This window comes from Hydra vulgaris, chromosome 06 (assembly GCF_038396675.1).
Source record: "Hydra vulgaris chromosome 06, alternate assembly HydraT2T_AEP".
NCBI lineage: Eukaryota > Metazoa > Cnidaria > Hydrozoa > Anthoathecata > Hydridae > Hydra > Hydra vulgaris.
Window position 1 is genome coordinate 51,888,368 of NC_088925.1, and position 18,717 is coordinate 51,907,084.

An 18,717-nucleotide genomic window follows, 5' to 3' on the forward strand; every position below is an offset into this window, starting at 1 on the left:
TCACACGCGTCACTTAAGGCATTATGTGAATTTACATACTGATTAAACTCGCGGAAGCCCAACACAGGTCGTATCTTCCCTCTATTTTCCTGTTGAACTGCCATTAACAGGACAATCCCTTCTGTACTATTTTCTTCTTTGATGCATGGTTTCGACTAGCCATTTTTTACCCATAAGCCCATCTTATCATTAGATTGTTGTATCAACTGGGGTTTTTCTTTGTATTGCGCGACAGAATTCCTCAGTTGTGGTTGACCTTGTTTTCATTTATATTTAGCAGTTCACTTTGTACCATCAATATAAGCATCAAAATTCTTATCCTCTATACTAACAGCTTGTATCTCTGTATAAATTGATGCAAAACCAAATTCAATTTTTCTAGTGTATAAATGCACTCCTCCGCAACGATTAACGACATCCATACCAATAACAGCATCAATACCGATAACAACACTTTTTAGAATCATTGCTGATGTTTTGAGTTTTTTTCCTTCAATGATCAATATTACTGTAACTTCTCCCTCCATTTTCACAAATTCTCTATTAACACCCAACGCCATTAGTTCATTTCTTCAAATACAAACACAGGCTTTCTAAGCCATGTTGCTTGAAATAATAGTTCGAGTAAATCCGCTGTCAACTAGTGCTTTTCCTGCAAAGGTGTTCACCTACACAGTGCATATTGGAAGCGCCGTTAGGTGTATAGGCAAACAGCTGGCGCTGGCAGTTCCCCATTTGTGTTTCCCATAAGTTTACGCAAACTGACTAAGTTGCTTTTATAATGTGAATGCACTGCCTTTAAGAAACTACGGAATGATCAATGAAAGATCGCACATCTTTTGCAGCTCTAACACCAGTTTGATCATTTTCAGCCACACGACAACATCTCCAGATGTATCAAATTTTCCAATCATTTTCGCTTTTTTCTATATATAACAATACAATATTTTTGTATAAAACAAAATTATAAAAACTTAAGTTTTTCAAAAGTATATATATTTTTGATAATATTAGGGACCGATTTAATGTTCGAGGGTCCGTAGCAGCCACTCAAAATATTTTTTATTGAAAAAAATTTTTAAATCCAGTCTTGTATTATTATATAGAACACATTCAAGGGGTGCCAGCAGACATTTTCAAAAAAAAGCTGTTTTTAGAATCGCCCTAATATAAATACACACACACACACACACACACACACACACACACACACACACACACACACACACACACACACATATATATATATACATTTGCTTTATCTTTTAATTATATACCAAATAATGTTTTTATAAGATTTGTGGCTATTAAAACAGCCATTTTTTTGACTTGATTATTGTTTAACATTTTATTATCAAAATTATTAGTTTTTATTATTGGTTTGACAGTACATTGGTTCCTTATTGCATTATATCCAACATTATTTAAAAATGGGTTACCCTTTCTTCCTATGGCTCGTTGTTGGCCAAAGTAATTATCTAATGAATCTTGTCATAGTTATTCAGTTAAAGCATACTGGAACCAGTTTTCAAAAAGTATTTAGCTATATCAATAACTAAATTGACAGTGACATTGACCCCTTTGTATGTTTTCCCAAATATATAAGCCTATGTATGAGTTAAATTCTTGGGTCTTTGATATTTTTTTAAAATTAAATAAGGTTAGACACAATTGTAATTAAAATTAATCTTTTAAATAAAGTAAATATTTAAATATTAACTTTCACCTGCTTTAGAAGAAAAAGTTGATTTCTTTGAGTTGAGCTCTAGAAACATGAGAAACTACTATATACTGTATAAGGAAGGATTTAGCAATGAAAAGCTCTTAACTGGAAGATTTATTGAAGGTAGTGAACCTGTCGATCGAAACAAAAAAGTTTTATTTGGATTAACAGTTAACATCCTAGCCTTTGGCAAACAATCAATAATTTATATTTGATTTGGAACCTTAGAATTTTTCCAATAACTATATGATATTGTAGCTTTACAAAACAATATGTAAAATTACTATATCATATTATACCTTTAGTTTTAATATATTATAAGAAAAGATAAATCTTTAGCTATAATTTGTAAAACTTTTCTCCTCGATTCTTTGTTGAAAATCATTGGAAGAGAATATCTCAAATAGAAAAGCATTTATACTTCTTCGAGAAGTTCCAGAGCAAAATATGTAACATTTAAGATAAGGTAGGCTGGGTTCTAAAAAAACGCTAACGATAAGATAAACTGGCCGGACTATGTATTTTATGACTATGATTCCAACAATAAATAAACCAACTCGAATAATAAAGAGTACTGTCAGTTTAATTAATCAAATTATAATTAATAATTTCAAAAACATAAAAATTAAAACTGTAATATTTATAACAGGCATATCTGACCATTTTAGGGCCGACGACACGACTAAATTTATCAAAACAAAAACCTTTGATAAATGATAAACATTTGTTTATCATTTATCAAGCAGTACTTTTTTTTATCTATCTAATAATAATTATTGAGTTAATATGTTAAACTGATAAAAAACTCAACGGTTACATAAAAATTAAACCAGTCGTAAAGTTTAGAAAAGAACTGCTTTTCATTTGAATTGTTGACTTTTCAACATGTGTTCATTAAGCTTTTTTATTTATTATTTTTTATAATTATTATCATTTTTGGTTTTTGTTACACATTTTAGTTAAAAAAGATCTTTTAATGAGAGTTAGGAATGTTGAAAGTTATATAATTTTTTGATGAAAAAAAATAATTCTGATAGATAAATTACTACAAACTTAAAATTGATTAAAACTTTTTCTGAACTCCAGTAGATTATTAATAACCTGTTTTTTATTTAACTTATTTTTAAATTTTTAGCAACTAAAAAAGTTGTTTGCAAAACAGGTTGGGAAATTAGAATCTGAAATTAAAAAATGTATTAGCCTTGATATATATTGTATGAAGTAAAAAAGGAAAATTGTTTTAACGAAGTATTTAAAAAGTTGAAAAATTATTTTTGATGTTTTTAACTTATAATTTTTTTTTTGTTAAAGTCATTTTGACTGCGTTTGATATGGTATACGTTTATTATTTCAAATAAAATATTGATAGTCGATACGGTTGTCTTTTACATACGTTTTTAAATAAGTTATTTTTTAGATTGTATAGTTTGTCTCTGAAAAATGATAATAAAGTGGATGGTGGCATAATGATAAAATAAATTTGAAAAAAATTGATTAATTGCTTTAACTAAATTTAAGTTTGTGATTGATTAATTGATGGAATCAGGGACATCATTTCAATTAAATAATGTGAGTCAATTTTTTGTTATCCTTAAACTATATTTAAAGAAAATATAAATAGGCAGTTTAAAATATAAATAGGCAGGTAAATCATTACATACACTGACATACTATTCTAAGACTTTTGTCAAACGTTTTATTAAAGTTTTTTATTCATTATAAACAGAATTTAATTTTTTTTTAACTTAAAAGATCATTTTAAATTTTAAAGGGATTTAAGTTTTTCAAAGTGATCAGAATAACAGCCATAAGCAAATTGCTGCTTTTGAAGCTGCAAATACCATTAGAATTGTAATTCTTGATTAAACACAACTTTATTAGACTTATTTCACAAATTTTTTTACCTTGGATATCCAGGTATTTTATGAATTTTACAATAATGAAAACTTTTTTATTTGCATTTATTGAAATTTTCTGTTTATGCCTACACCAAAACCATGGAAAACTAATTATACTGCTCTTGTCAACATGTTAACACCATTTGCGAAATCACCCGCCAGTTCTACGATAACACGTTGCACGTTGATGAAAGTTTTTTGTTTTTTGGTAAACAAACTATTGGCTTAAAGTTTCACATGTTCACATGTTGACAAAAACAGTATTTAGGCCATAATGAAAACAGATTTACTTTTAAGATTTCAATTGTCATTTAAATCTTAAAAAGATGTCTTTTGAACATTTAAAAGACGTCTTTTTGGTATACATTTTTACTTCAATATTACAAGTAACCATTCCAAAATAACATATATATATATATATATATATATATATATATATATATATATATATATATATATATATATATATATATATATATATATATATATATATATATATATGAAGTTTCACCATTGCTGGATCATCAGGAAGAGTTACTAAATCTAAAAAAAAAGTCAATTTATAGAAAAAAATATTTTACAGGAAGTTATAAATTATTATAAAAATTTTTTAATTACTATATTTTTTTGTTAACTTCCTGTAAAATATTTTTTTCTATAAATTGACTTTTTTTTGAGATTTAGTGACTCTTCCTGATGATCCAGCAATGGTGAAACTTCAAGTCGAAGATAAAAGTTAGATAAGTGTTTTTTACTAATTTATTATTGCTCTGTTCTTTAAGAACATTGAGCACTCTATTTGTAAAATACACTAACATAATTTACATATATATATATATATATATATATATATATATATATATATATATATATATATATATATATATATATATATATATATATATATATATATATATATATATATATATATATATATATCGTAAACATAAGTTGTACAAAGTAAACATCAAAAACACAGGCATTTAGCAACTTTGATATGAAATGAATTAAATATAAAAAGATGTAACAATAAAATAAACACATAAAGCTCCGATAAATATATCTCTGTAAATATATATATAATATATATTTACAGAGTTATTGTAATAGTATAGAGATATATTTGAAAAAATATATGCATGGATATATATATATATATATATATATATATATATATATTTATATATGCATATATTTTTTCAAATATATCTCTATACTATTACAATTAAACTAATTTATAATATCCTATAAAATTTTGCATCTTGTTATATGTTTCAATAAGTAATAATTAATCGAACTGTTTCAAGTATTTTTTTTAAAGACAAGGAGCTTGAAACTAAAATTAGACTTGAAAAAAAATTTTTAATTAAAAAAAAAAAATTATTAATTTATAATTAATATATTCTGAACTAGCATTTTAAACTCAGTACTCCTAGCCTAAAGAAAGTTAAGAATGCTGTCATGCGCATTTGCGCATGACAGCGAGTTAAATAAATAATTTACAAATTCGTGGTTTATAAATGTAAAGTGCTGGCTATTAACCCATGCATTAAAAAAATATATACGCAAGTCCATCGCACCACAGGGCTACCAGGGACTTGGCTTTGGTTGTCGTTCAACTTATATATTAATAAATCAAAATAATGTAGTTGTAAGGAAACTCTCAGAAATCTACGAGAAGTCTTACCATCAAGAACTTTTAATTAAAGGTTCTCGATTTTAAGACTTCTCACAGTCTTCTGCGAGTTTCCTTACAACTACATTATTTTGATTTAAAAATTTAAAAAGTATATTTACACAACACACATTAACCTTTTGAGATTTACTGTTTTGTAATATTTTACTGTGTGTAGTTATTAACTTTATTTATTATTATTTTTTCAATTTTTTTAAATTGTAATCAATATTATTTTTCTTTAACATTTAATACATATCAATAAAATTGGTTTTGGTGATTATGAGATCTTTTAGTTTTTTCTTCGGGGCAATAAGATTATGCAGTTCTATATTTTGTGGCATTATTTTGTTGTATAAGTATGGGCCAAGGTATACAATTGAAAATTTTGAGAATTTTCTTTTTTTTATATTAGCAATGTAAAGTGTCCTGTTCCTCGTGTGATATATCTGTTCGCCTTGATTTGAAAAAAGTTATAAGTAAAATAAGTTGGAACAAGTCCGAGTTTATATTTGAGCATAAATAAGATACTTTGGTAGATGTTAATTTGGTAGATATTTAATGCTTTCAAGTTTTTAAGTAAGGGATTGGCAAGAGTGAATTTAATTTTATTATAAATCAATCTTTTCTTTTCTTTTTTTTTAGTCATTTTAGGTGCTCCCAGAAGTCCTTACGTATTAGTAGTAGCAGTAACAAGATTAAATAAATGACGATTCGTAATTTTAATTGACTTAATTTTACAATTTAGAGGAATTGAACATGTTTTCAATGTTTTCTAACAAAAGTTCATTGATTTATGACACAGGAAATTATAGATACATACATACATACACACATACACACACACATACAAACATGCATACATACATACATACAAACAAATATACATACATACATACGTACATACATACATACATACATACATACATACATACATACATACATACATACATACATACATACATACATACATACATACATACATACATACATACATACATACATACATACATACATACATACATACATACATACATACATACATACATACATACATACATACATACATACATACATACATACATACATACATACATACATACATACATACATACATACATACATACATACATACATACATACAGATGAGTATATACATGAATATATGAGATTATATATGATATCAAATATATGAGTGTGCATAAAAAAAACTAGTGAAAAAAATTTGAGTGCTAAGATCTGTAACAGGTATTAAATACAGATTAAAGTTATCTAAGTTTTTTAAAAAAATAAATAAACTTCTACGCTCAGATAATTAGATTATGTGTTTTCAAAAGTATAAACAAATCACGCTCAGCTTGGAAAGTTAAATTTCTTAGAAAATTATAACTTTAAACTTTTAAATATATTCCTTATCATATTTGAGTTATTTACTTATGCAACCAAGATAAGCATATTATATTTTTAGCCATAAAAAGAGTTAAAAATGGTGATTTATATGGAAATATATATAAATAAACAGTCATAAAACTAAAAAAGTTCGTTTCTACGAGCCGTAGCCATTTTTAAAAATTTTCTTTTCTTAAATGTTTACTGAGCTTGCGAATAATTACTTATCCCTTCTAAACGACCGTGTGTCACTACTACACGGTCATTTAGAAGGACCTTCTCGGCTTTTGGGAGATAAAATAACATGAAAAAAATCTGCATTTTATGTTTTTATGATACAATGATATTATTGAAATAAAATACGCTTGAGATGTAATGCAAACACAAAGAGGTTCGATACATAGATAAAACAAACGCCTTAATACAGATATAACTTTTGTTTTTTATGTGGTTTTTAACATATGTTTTTTGAGTAGAGAAACAAAAGACATAGCTTATATACAATAAACCTAAAGTAGAATAAAAAAACACAAAATACAAAATATGATTTATTTAAATCAATACATAATTACAATGAAATATATTAGAAATAAGAAAATGGTTCTAGTGGAGTTAATGTTGAGATGTCCAGGCCCAATCTAATAAAATAAAAAAAACTTTGATTAGAAATAAAATTACACAAAATTTACATATTTCAAATTATTAAACTTAAAATTAACTGTAAATAACACTCTAAAAATTGTTTTATTGCCATTGTAAGATTGGCGTCAAAAAGCGTTACGTCTGCTTTACTTTTTAGCAAACTTCAACCAAATCCTTTTTTTTTGTTAGCACAGCAAGCATAAGAGGTGTTCTGAAAATTTATATTTTAAACTATTTTAAATTGTTATGACGTAGATGGTTTTCATAAGAAATCAAACACAACTAGAAGTACAAGTCCTATAAAAGTATTTTATTATAGTTTCTGAAGATATTACCTTTCATGAAAATCTGAACTATTTACATACTCATTTTCGAGCAGCATTTTTGCTACTTTGATCAAGGTGACGTCTTCTCTTGCATAACATAACTTATGCAAATAATTTAAAGTCTCTATAATAGAGGTAATAAAAAGTACATACTTTTTATTACCTCTATTTTTTGATCGCCATATTTTTGCATAATATATAACCGAATGCAGCCCGAATTATATTGTTTTTAATGTAGATGTTCTTCATCAAAACTTTTACGCATTGTAATGCTCGAATTTCAATAGCCTAAAATATTTACAAATTTAATTAAACAAATTCCAAAAATTACAAAATAACATGAAAATTAAAATCAACAAAACAGTATGTATGTAGTGGCAGACTGGCCAGCCGGTGACCCGTTAAATTAGTTTTAAAAGTATATTTACACTTAGGAAAAAATATAAACATTAATGATCCAGTGAACTCCGGAAAATTATCCACGGGGCACTTAATATTTAATATAGATTCCTATCTGGTAACTAGTTTCCTACTGTAATTTCAAGTTTCGCATACGTAATGTGCTATTAAAAGTTATGTGTCGTTTTAATCAACGGCTTGGTTTTGATTTACAATTCTACCTATCAGAAATTATAATGGCAATGATCTATCAGACAGACACTGATTATGCTTCAAGCTATTATGGTTAGTAAAATGGACAACTATCAAAAATGACTGAAGCTGCAAACCACCATGTACATATTTAGTGTTATGATCATGTTCTCAACTTAATTGTGAAGGAGACAACCAGCTGCAATGTCTTCATTAATATGGAAAAATTTTTGTAAAAAATATATAAATGATGTACCATTTTAAAATTGCGTTAAGATATAGTACTATACCTTGAATAATAACGTCTTTCCATAACTATGAAAATTATTGATATTGGTTTTTTAAACATTGTGCAGCCCGATGATGACCAAGTTGTAATAAACTGTAAATAAAGCATTTTATATTGGATTTTTTATATCTTAATAATTTTAATAATGATTTCTGGATCAAAATTTTTTAGTAAACTGATAAAAAATTAGGCATCAGTCAGCATTAAACTTTTGAAACAATTATAACTTTATAAATTATTATTATGGCCTAAGATATTTATTACAATCATACAAAGTTTTATTTCTTATGCAGTTAAAAACTCTCAATTTAATTTATACTTTTAAATATATTAAAAATAGTATAAATCTTTAACTTTTTTGTTTGAATGACCGTCTTTTAGAGAAAGTATTTAATTTTTATGTATAATTTGATAAATAATCCAATAAAATACCTGAATAACTTTGGCAAAGTATATTCCTTGAGCAATTTATTGGAGTTACTCCGCCAAACTACTTTTACATGAGTTTTTTTTAAAAATTGATGTTTTCCCTCGTTCATGACATCTTGGTCATCATCTTTTTGATTAGTTTTTAAATATTCTTTGTTTGAAATATCTTCACATACTTTGCTTGAAATATTTTCACTGATGAGTCTGGAAAAAAGAATATTTTTGTACGAGTATTTTTCTTTGCTCAGAAGTGTTGGTATTTCCTTAAAAGATTCTAAACTAAAATCTTTCTTTTTTAATCGAATGAATTTCGATAAAAAAAGACTTTTCTTTGAGTACGTTCCTTTTGAAGAACGCAAAAATTCATTATTTTTATGTCAAACATTGAAATAGTTTTGCGAAAACTAAAATTTTAAAAGCTATGATTTTTTTTCAACTTAAAAATTTGACGTCACAAAAAATAGTCCAATATACAGTGACTTCAGTTTTTTTATATAATAACGTAACTTTCAAAAAAAAGAAATAAAATTTAAAACTATGACAACAACAACAATAGCAACAACAATAGCAAAAATAACAATAAAATCTTCAGTAACATTTCAATCTACCTTTACATTTATTCATGTTTTTAATTAAAGGTAAGTCTTTGTCTTCACTGACTTTTGAAAAGTTTTATGCCTAAATGGCATTTATTAAATATAGAATTTTATATATTGGATTTAAAATATACTTTTTGAAAATGGTTTAATTAATTAAGTTTGAAAATAAGTTAAATAAAATAAGAAAATATTACATTTCTTTAAGTTGTTACTAATTTTTTGTTTTGTTTTGTTTTGTTTATAATTAAAAATCAGTCTTATATACTTATTTATAGTTCATTTTCATTTATATAATTTAAAATAAAACGTAAACATTTTAAAATAACGTAAACATTTTAAAAAAAACAACAACAATTTTTTGGTTCTTAAATCAATAATGTCTATTGTATCTATAATGAAATCGCTAACAAAGTATAGTATTTTGATTAATAATCCACAAATGTTGTAATATACAAAAAATATATTGTAATGTCTCATCATTATTTAAAAACCTACTATAAATTTACATTTATAAACAAAATAACGTCCTCACTTAATTCTTAGTTTAGATAACATAAAGATAAAAAGAATCTAAGAAAAATAAAAAAAATGCAAAAAGAAAGTTGTTAATCATAAAGAAACAATTTATTGGCATACAATAAATATGTTGCCAACATATTTATTGTATTGTCAGTTTAGCTAAACGGACAATAAACTGATAAACCACCATAAGGTTGATACACGATTGATACTATATTTAATATATAGTACGTATGAATAAACTAGATAATTCTAGATAGAATTAACTTATATGTTCTTCTTTTTTAGTATTTATAAATAATGTTTAAAGTTTTTATATTTTTCATTAGTTTTACGCTTTCAGTTTTTTGAGTAATAAAAGTTCATAAATTTATGTGTTTAAAATGAGATTTTTTAATGTTTTAAGAGAATTCAGGTTATTCGATTTTGTAAATTAAATATTTTTAAATATTAATTTGTTGAACAGATAAGGACCACAATTTAAAGTTTCCATCTCCTCTATTGTATCTATTTTTGCTATTATGAAATTTTTTGAGAGTGGAACTAGTCTGTAATTTAGCATAAACATCAAAAATGTTAATTTTATAAACATTTAATGCTTTAAAGTGTTTTCAAAGTGTCTCAGCATGTGAAAACTTATATTTATTATAATTATTATAAACAATTCTTGCTGCATGCTTTTGATTTTGATAAAGCGTGACTAATTTGGATTTATGAGTACTCGCCCATTAGTGATCGACCGAAACAGGAAATACGTTGAAACCGAAATAAATTTTTTTTTGGATATACTAGTTCAACACTGACACCGACTATTTGGCAAACATTTTACCAAAACTTAAACCGAAAATTTGCATCGGAGGAAGTGTATGTTTTTTTTTAAGTAGAAAAAAAAAAAATCAAAAAACATTTTAACAATAAAAGCTTAAAAAAATAAGTGTTAAAACAAGAATAAAGGATTTAAATTAATAAATAAATAAAAAAAAACAACATATTTTGAAAAAAAAAAACAACTTCAAAAATGGAAAATATTAAAAAAGAACTAAAATTTCTTCTACTACCAATATTTTATTGTAAGGAAAGTAAAAGAACACTTTAAATTATTTTTGTATATTATTTATATATCGTGTATTTATGTATATAAATAATGTTAAATGTGTTTATTTTTTTGCATTTTTCTCTGTCGATTTAGTTGTTGTTGCTTTTTCTATATCTAGCTATTTACTTTTGTTTATTTAACATATGTAACGTATAGGGTTTAATATTGTATGTAATAGTGTATGTACATATATATATTTTTATTTAAGTTTGCCTTTATTTTGCTTTTCTATATTTGTCTATGAAATTTTTCTCTCTCACTCTTTCCTTCTGAACTTATATCATTTAAATTTATGCTTTCTCGTACATTTTTTTCTCACTCATCTTTTCTCATCCATTCATTCTCTCTTTTTTATGTCTTTGTTAGTCTTACTGTTTTAATATTTTTGTTTTGATTTCTATTTTTTTTAATATTATTGTTCCTATTAGTTTTTTTTCATTACTTGTATTATTATAGTTCACTCTCTTTATTAATTCCTTGTCTTAATATTTTTTTTATTTGTTTATTTTATTAAGGTGTCACCCATTGACTAGTTTTGATTATATTAGTGGCACCTAATTTTGTAAATTATAATCGGTTTTCTAATTTTTATTTTTATGGATAAATAAATTAAATGAATAAAGAATTACTTATCGTTTTATTCATTTTTTATTCACTTTGATGTAAACATACAAAAATGAAACCATTGTATTGCATAGAACTCATTTTCTCTTGAATTCTTTTTTTTCTTTTATATGTTAAGTCTAAACAATATATATATATATATATATATATATACATATATATATATATATATATATATATACATATATATATATATACATATATATATATATATATATATATATATATATATATATATATATATATATACATATATATATATATATATATATATATATATATATATATATATATATATATATATATATATATATATATATATATATATATATATATATATATATATATATATATATATATATATATATATATATATATATATATATATAATTTACCCCTTTTGGTATCAACACACACACACACACACACATACACACACACACGCACACACCCATCCCACCAAAAAATCCTAGATCTGTCACTAGTCTAAAATTTAATTAAGAAATGATAAAATAATTTGTGGAAATTGTCAAAAATAACTATTTATCTAAATTAAATAAAAATTTAAAAAGGGACAAAATGATCGGTTTTCAGTAGACACCAGCGCTTACTTTTTTTGAACTGTCACTAGTCTAAAATTTAATTAAGAAATGATAAAACATTTTGTGGAAATTGTCAAAAATAACTATTTATCTAAATTAAATAAAAATTTAAAAAGGGACAAAATGATAGGTTTTCAGTAGACACCAGCGCTTACTTTTTTTGAACTATAAAGTGCAAGCTATAAAGTGCAAAATTTGAAAGTTGCAAGTCTTTCCGATTCCATCTTATTTTAATTTAATTTTTTTTTCCATATAGTTCACCATAAAACATAAACTAGAGTGAATTATTTAATTAATAAATTTAAAAAACAAGTGTTGGTATACAACATTTTACCGCGTGTTTTCATATATAATGAAACGTAAACAGTTTATTTTTTAATTTTTATAATTATTTAGACATATAGACAGTCCTGTAAAATTGGGTAATTTTACATAAAAGCCATCTAATTAGATGAACTTTTGTAAAAAAAAATATGGTTTTGAATGTTGCAGCTTATTTGAGTTTAGATAAAAAGTTTAAAAAAAAAGCGTTTATCGTTTTAGCTTAAAAACTTAAATTTGATTCAGAAAAAATAAGGTTGAAACTTTTTTCCAGTGAGCAAATCCAGGTTTCGCGTTTTTTATAAAATCCTGACCCGAATGTAATAAATGCTTAGATATCGAATTTATTTTTAATAGCGTATAAGTTATGACAAAATTTGTTATAATATATTAAAAAGAATTATTTAATATAATAAACATAATCTATCGCAAATTATTATAAGAAATTGAGTATAAATGGTTTAAATAAATTTAAATAATTCGGGTCTTAATTTTACAAATAACGCAAAACCTGGATTTGCTTACTGGAAAAAACGATCAAAAAATAAATATCCAGCTGGAAAGTTTTAGTTTTGTTTACGTTTAGTTATTTTTAACAACGCGTTTTTTGTAATTCTACGAAAAATGGCGTATTTAAAGCGGTTTATGAATAGCTACAAGTTAACTTTAAATTTTTTTATTTTTGAGTTTCCTCTTAATTTCTTATAAACTCAAAAAATCAGCTCCACCTTGAAGGAACTTAATACAAAAAATTGCTGGTACCGAGTTTTCCCGGAGTCCCTAAAAAATCGAAGTCCTATCGATTTTTTAGGGACTCTGGGACTTCAGGGTCAAAAAAGAGGAACTCCTTGGACTCCGGACTCCGAAATAATTATTTTTTTTGTCTTAACTGGAGTTTTTACGGATGAAAAAGTCCCTAAAATGCTAGAATAAACTATTTAAAGTTTCTATTATACTGTAAAAAATTATTATCTATTATTGGTTTCATTGCTTTGCTAAAAAAAATAACTATTTCTTTTCGGTTAAATATATTTACAAATACTACTAATATAATTTAGATTAGCGGATTTGTTAACTTTTTTACTTATATACTTTGACTAGCGGATTTTCATACAATGTTAAAAAGCTTTTTTATTTGCGGCCGTGGCGCAGTGGTTAGAGCGCTTGCTTTATATAACAGGAGATCCAGGTTCGAAATGAGCTATGGACAAATTTTCGCGTCACGGTAAGGAAGGAGGTGTGAACTTCCCGGTTAAATGCACTTCCGCGGTGCTCTGTGACAAGACCGTTAGGACTCCTTGGGGCACCTAAAAATAAAAAAAAATAAAGATTTTATTTTTTTAATTCAGTTTAATCATTAAATCATTTAAAATTGATCGAAGACTTGAAATAACTTGAACATGTTATTTCTGTCAATATTATATTTTATATATAGCATCAAATACATATATAAATATATATATATATATATATATATATGTATATATATATATATATATATATATATATATATATATATATATATATATATATATATATATATATATATATATGTATATATATATATATATATACATATATATATATATATATATATATATATATATATATATATATATATATATATATATATATGTATATATATATATATATATATATACATATATATATAGTGCAGTCATCTGAAGAAATGTGTAATTTTGAATATGCGGAATAAATATATTCATTTCTATAGAATACATTTATGTAATATATACTTATATAATAAAGTGGTGATAATATTATAACTATAATAAATTATAATAATAAAAAAACCTTGTCTTCACTTGTCAGCACGCAACCATGTCGAATATCTACGTAAACCGCTGCGAGAAAAGGTGAATTTTCTTGTAAGGCAATTTCCCGATTCATCATTCCCTTCAGAATATCTTTTACTTACTCATTTGAACTTTTTACCATTAAGTTCACAAACTGTATTGAGTTCTAGTCAAAGAGAAACTCACCTGCAGTGATATTCTTCCGCTGAAGGCAAATATCCTTTATTCTGTTGCTGCTGAAGTCATGCACCAACTTTATGTTTACCAAACATATGTTAAGTTTTGAAAAATATTTTATGAATATTCAAATCAAATAACATTTTTAATTTAAATGAAAAAAGATTTACTTCAATTTCATGTTTTAAATAAATCTTTTTTTTAATTAAAAAACTCACTGCTATATCATCCACACTTAAGCCTAAAACGTTAGCTTTATCGATTCCAAACTTATCTAAACATTATTCAATAATCTTTTTAGTGTTTTTGTTTTTCTTTTTTATCAACGGTGCTAAAGTTTTTTTTATTTTTTTTATTTAGGTGCCCCAAGAAATCCTTACGGTCTTATCACAGAACACCGCGGATGAACATTTAATCGGGAGTTCACGCCTCCTTTTAAACCGATACCGCAAAACTTACTCAGGGGTGAACCACGGATCCTATGGTTCTAAGGCAACAGGTTGACAGCAATAACTTCATCATCTATTGAGTATTGGGCATTAATGCCAAGGTATATGTCTTGTTGTCGAATCGACTTTTAAATAGATTAATAGTTTTGGTATTACATTTTTAATTTCTTTGTGATGCTTTATAGCAGGGTTGCAAATTTGAGTTCTCATATTATCTCTGTTAATACAATTACATTCTGTAATTGTAATCTGTTAGTGTAAATCCGAACTGTGCTTGAAAGTTTTATAAAATTAAACCAAATAGCGAAAAGCTATCAATATTTTTAAAGATAAAGACAGCAGTTTGGCTCCGAGGACAGCTAGCTTAATAAGCTAAAGATCCACTGGCTATTGTAGCTAGCGTCATATCGTAATAAAATTGCTGTCTAAAAATTTTTTAATATGTAGCTATCAACTAGCTATAGATTTGTAGATATTTTGTAGCTAGCTACAAAGCTACGAAATGTAGCTAGCGACACATTGCTAAAAAATTGCAATGTTTCAATTATATTCATAATTATAATAGACTCAATGCTAAAAATTGAATTTTAAAAATGTTAAAGATATAAGAAAAAAATAAAATAAGAAAAAAAAAATCGCTTGAAAATTGCTATAAAGCTAGCTAGTCGCTAGCTCATTTCCCACCTGGTAGTGCTTAAGCATAACTCGGCATCTAACAATCAGTGTACACCAAAGGTTTTGTACACCACATGTGCTGTAATTTGCCTAACTCTTGTATTCTGTAAAAGCAATGCATGCTATAGACGATGTATGCCATAAACACGCTGCAAATTTCTGAATAACTTATATGCCGCACAGCTTGCCGTACACAGCGCAATTCAGTACGTTTGAGCTTTCACTGGTTTAAAGTTACGTCTCCGTTGGCTAAATAATTTCAAATTATTAAACTTGTAGAAGTTAATAACGGTTTGTTAGGAAAGGTTTATATGCTGGTACAAAATTTAAAGTCCCGGAGTAAAAACAGGGACTCCTGGACTCCGGACTCCGACTTCGCATCCCTGGTTTTCAGTATGTTTTTCAACCAAATTTTGCTTTTTTGAATATTTTGAAGTGTTTGTGTACAAGAAAGGTCAAGTATTTTTTCTTTCGTGGGCCTCTAATGTTGTAAAAATAAAAGTAAACATAATACGTGCAACATAAATCACTTGAACCAGCTGGTCAAGGGTAATATGATTGAAACAACGGTCATAAGGAAAAAACTCGTAAAAGAAATGAAGATACATAGAAATAATGGTAAATATTCTTCTATAAAATATAATAAACTTAAAGTTAGAGAATTTAGGAAAAAAAAAGCGAGTGCTTAATTACTTTGTCATTTATTTTTAGAATTTTTTTTTTTATTCTTCTTATTTTTTTTGCTTTTTCAGAAAACTAATAATTTAACATTTTATAAAAAATACCCTATTTATAAATGAAGATAATGTTACACTTAACTCAGAATTTAATTCATTACAAAATAAAATAGGATACTTCTAGATAAGCATCCTGACCCGGATAGTAATTTTTATAGTAATAACAAAGTATTTCAAAATATTAATACATTATATTATGACCCTAATTTGAAAACATACTAGAACTAGATGTAAACTAGGATTACCAGACGTCCTCTTTTTACGAAGGAGTTAAATTTGATTTTAAAATCATTAGCCTCAGCAAGACATGGTGTACTAATAAATACATCGAGGCAAATAACAAATTTTAAGCAATTAAATTATAAAGTGGTTTATCAATTTAGAGGATCTGGGAAGAAAGGAGGGGTTTTGTGTATATTTATAAGTAATTCTTTATTATACAAGCTAAAAAAAGAGTTGTGCTCAACTACTAATGGTTGAGAATCACTCTGCGTGGAAATACTAAATAAAACTACAAAAAACATTATCATTCACATTTTATACAGACCACCTTCCGGCTCAATAAAACCACTCTAAAATCATATTAAAAATATAATTAAAAATAAATTAAGCAAAAATAAAAGCATTTATTTTGTAAGTGATTTTAACCTTGTCCTGAAATGAGTCATTTAAATACAAATACAAATAATTTCTTTAGCGTCATATCAGAAAAACTAAATTCCACTAATCAATAAACCCACAAGAATAACTAGAGAAAGCGCAACAGTCATAGATCAAACAGTCACCAATGAATTCAAATCAAAAATAAAAATAGGAATATTTATGCGACATTTCAGATCACTTCCATGTATTTCTTATCTCGTAAAAATGTGATAACATCTATATACAAAAGTTGAAAAAAAATACGCGAAATATAAATGAAACATCCATTGAAAATTTTAATACTCTTCTATCAGATTTAAACTCGATGACCTTCTTGATATTGTTAACACACAGATAAGGTATATGATAATTTATTGATAAATTGCAACAACTTTACAATACGGTTTTTCCTATAGTTACAAAATGTGTGAAAAAAAAGACAAGAAATCCCAGTCAAAAAAAAGCAACGACTATATAATGTTTCTAAAAAAAAACTTTTAATAATGAAGCTAATTACAAAAATTATAAACTTATTTTTAAGATAATTATTAAAAGTCAAAGAAATATTACTATACGAAGCATTTAATAAAATATAAAAATAATCCGAAAAATACTTGGAACAAATTAAGGAAGTAATTGGCACGAAACAAACTGACGGTAATAGTCTTCCTATAAATTTGAAGATTGAAAATAAAACAATTACAAATAAAACATTAATTGCTGAGACACTTAATCAATATTCTGTCAGTGCAGGTTCCACTTTAGCGTCAAAAATAGAAGCTACTGAAGTAAACTTTGAGTCATATATTACTCCTAATAAGACCTTTAAGATGGATAGTTATGAAATTACGGAAAAGGAACCCTTAGATGCAGTGTATTTTTTAAAACTAAACAAAAGTTTAGTTTTAAAGCGGGGTTTGATAATATTAGTAGTAATGTAGTTAAAAACTCGATAAATACTAAGCAATCCCTCTTTTACATATCTTTAATCTCTCTTTAAAACTAGGTATTTATCTGGAGAAACTTAAAATTGCGAGGGTCATACCCATTTCAACAGACATTACTAATTCTGTAAATTACAGACAAATTTGAATTCCCCCTTTACTTCTCTAAAATCTTAGAGCGAATTATGTATAGTCGAATTTTGAATTTTCTAAATATAAATAATATTATATATAATAAACAATTTGGATTTCAACCAGGATATTTAACTGACCATTTCATTATTAATATTGTTCACGATATATTTAAAGAATTTGACGAAAGTAAGTTTACCCTCGGAGTTTTTATAGATCTTAGCAAAGATTTTAATACAGATAATGTATTATAATTTAATATCAAATTCTTATATTTATGTGCAAACTTCATAATAAAGTAACTCCTATAATATTTAACACATTTTTTAATAAAATTAATCACGAGTACTCTGCAAGATTTACAAATTAAAATTATGAGCAACCTAAAATGCACTGTTTGGTTACGAAGTTTTCTATTGCC

The 18,717-nt window shown here is 25.6% G+C and overlaps 2 long non-coding RNA genes across 5 annotated transcripts; one reads left to right on the forward strand and one right to left on the reverse strand.

The window, feature by feature from the left end:
* Positions 1-7,282: 7,282 nt before the first annotated feature.
* On the reverse strand, positions 7,283-9,349 carry LOC136081071 (uncharacterized). 4 transcript variants are annotated; one of them, XR_010638865.1, is made up of 5 exons: positions 8,966-9,349; positions 8,535-8,626; positions 7,663-7,941; positions 7,478-7,538; positions 7,283-7,323 (listed from the first exon to the last, which is right to left on the reverse strand). It is a non-coding gene; the product is annotated as an uncharacterized LOC136081071 (long non-coding RNA). The 4 variants fall into 4 exon arrangements; XR_010638866.1 differs by lacking the exon at positions 7,478-7,538 and having other exon boundaries at positions 7,285-7,323; XR_010638864.1 differs by having other exon boundaries at positions 7,293-7,538.
* A 129-nt stretch (positions 9,350-9,478) lies between these two features.
* On the forward strand, positions 9,479-17,831 carry LOC136081072 (uncharacterized). Its single transcript, XR_010638867.1, has 2 exons — positions 9,479-9,600; positions 15,078-17,831. It is a non-coding gene; the product is annotated as an uncharacterized LOC136081072 (long non-coding RNA).
* Positions 17,832-18,717: the final 886 nt, after the last annotated feature.